We start from the raw sequence: 2,558 nt of genomic DNA, 5'->3' as shown, positions 1-2,558 counted from the left end.
ACAGGTGGTGAGGAGTTAGATGCTGGGTATGAGAGAGAGAGAGAGAGAGAGAGAGAGAGAGGTTTTCCTTCCTTACCCTGAATTCATGTAGCTCTACTGGTGTCCCAGCACAGGATTTTGTTGAGACTGTTAAGTGTTTTACCCCATATCAAAAAATAAAAAAAGGCAAACAAACCCATGGCTATAAAGACCGTCTATAGAGAGCATAGAAACGCATCACTCACTCTTGCTATTCAAACAAACAAAAACCACACCTGTTTATTCCATCTCTGATTCAATAACCTGTTTCCATTGACAAGTTAGACAAAAGTGAAACTGTCAAGATGACTCTTAGAGCTTCACTGTCAATGGCATTGGCAACTTCTTTGCTGAATAAGATAATAGTTTTGAATGTTTTCTTAACTTTGAATGCTACTCACAATGTAACAGCTACACACCCAAAGTACTGTTGATCTGTATTTCTGGCATTTTTCTCACCATTTTCATACGTCTAAATAATCAACGCAGCAATTCTTCAAGCCCTGATTTACAGCATGTGTTGACTTTCAAGGTATAAATGCCCACACCATGGCTGAGTTTGGGCTCCCAACGCAATGCCGTTGAACACAGAGTGGGAAAGAGAGATGCATAGCATCACACCATCCTGTGTTATTTACCACATGAATACAATTGACCTAAACACCTCAAGAGTATAGATGAATCTGGTAAAATAATTGGGAAGGGATATGTGTTGGATATATATTACCTTTGTTTGTAACATAATCTCTCTAAGTTTTCCTTTTTTAATTTTTAATAGTGGTTGTACCTAACAAGCAGCTTGGAAAATTCCTGAAGAGCTCACAATCGATTCTCACAATCTCAGCATATCCCCACTCATATGAAGCATACACTCAGGGTGAGCAGAGAGCTCTGAGGCAGTCACTCGGGAACCCAGGCTAAAAAGGTTCCATCATCTTACAGCTGTGCCATCTAGAAAAGGCTGCCTCTAAAGTTGCTACAGAAAGAGGCGGGATGGTCACGTGAGTTGGACAGAAAATGACATTATTTCCCTCAAAATTCTTTTTCCTGAACTTGGTTGAACGATTTCCATTGAGGACAAGGGATGCTAGTAAATGTTTTCTTTCTCATGCTCAGGAACTGGAAACACCGCGTTAGTGTCCACCTTTGTCTCTGCTACAGTCACAACACCACAAGATGAAACATCTTCTCACAGGAAACCAAACTCTTCTCATCCAAACCTATTCTTTTCCTAGTCTTCCTCATCAGTAAATAGAACCACATATAATCAGTCATTCATGTCTGAAACCTGGGACATCTGTCCCCCTAACACTTGAAATCCAATAATCTGTCAACTCTTCCTCCAACGACATGACCTGATTCTTCCATTTCTTTCCATCTGCACCTGCAGGACCCTGGTCCAAAGCCACATCATCTCTCCCCAGGACTACCTGAAGAGACCCCAACTCCCATTACTCTCTCATTTTCCATCCATCCTCACTTCAATTCATTTTCCACAGAGCAGCCGGAAGAATTTTTTAAATGTTAATCAGATTATGTCATTCCACTGCTTAAGTTGATTTTCAATTAAGCTTAAAATAAAATCCAAATTTCTGACTTGCCTAAAATAGCCCTATAGACTTTGATCCTGTCGCTTCCTCCAACCACATCTTGTTCCATTTTCCCTTTTTGAAGTACCTCTGTCACACAAGTGTTTTCGAGCTCTGTGAACATATCAAGTCTTTGCCTATGCCATTCTTTCTACCTGGAATGCTCTCATCCCTGTCTTTGAGTTCTGAGCTCAAATGTGTCTTCCTTAGAAAGATCTTCCTTGATTGCCTAACCTAAATTAAGTTCCCCCTTGTGCTTTCTCATAGAAGTCACAGTACTGACTACAATTTATCTTTTTACATTTTATTTAAATTAGTTAGTTAATATACAGTTATATTATATAATATACAGTTAGTTAATATACAGTATAGTATTAGTTTCAGGTGTACAACACAGTGCTTAAACTCTCCCATACCACACCCAGTGCTCACCACAAGTGCACCTTCTTAATCCCCATTGTCCATTCAACCCATCCCCCCACCCACCTCTGGTAACCATCAGTCTGTTCCCTAAAATATATGGAATGTTTCATGAATTTTCCTGTCATCCTTGCACAGGGGCCATGCCAATCTCCGTATCGTTCCAATTTTAGTATATGTGCTGCCAGAGTAAGCAGAGTACTGACCACAATTTAAATTATGAGTCTGGGTATGCACGTGTACAATGTCCATCTCCCCTATAAGAATCACAATTCATGAAAGCAGTATGTTTCATTTGTTTGGTATGGTATACCCAGTACCTATACACTATCTGGCACGTAATAAGTCCTTCTGGGGACCAGGAGGAAAGAAGAGAAAGAAAGTAACAACAGAAACAAGAGAAACAAGAGAAACAACAGTAACAAGAGAAAGAAGAACAGAGAGAAAAGGAAAGGAGGGAAAGTGGAAGGAAAAGAAAAAGGAGGTTAAGCTAGCATATTTTCATTTTTATTCATTTTTTTCACTGACAAG

At 39.6% G+C, this 2,558-nt stretch overlaps 1 non-coding gene across 1 annotated transcript; it reads right to left on the bottom strand.

Annotated features, from left to right (window-relative positions):
- Positions 1 to 2,120: 2,120 nt before the first annotated feature.
- LOC125163109 (U6 spliceosomal RNA) lies at positions 2,121 to 2,229 on the bottom strand. Its single transcript, XR_007151279.1, has one exon. It is a non-coding gene; the product is annotated as a U6 spliceosomal RNA (small nuclear RNA).
- Positions 2,230 to 2,558: the final 329 nt, after the last annotated feature.

This window comes from Prionailurus viverrinus, chromosome A3 (genome assembly GCF_022837055.1).
Source record: "Prionailurus viverrinus isolate Anna chromosome A3, UM_Priviv_1.0, whole genome shotgun sequence".
Taxonomy (NCBI): Eukaryota; Metazoa; Chordata; class Mammalia; order Carnivora; family Felidae; genus Prionailurus; species Prionailurus viverrinus.
Note: the sequence above shows the minus strand (reverse complement) of the source record. Positions and strands in the feature narration are given on the sequence as shown.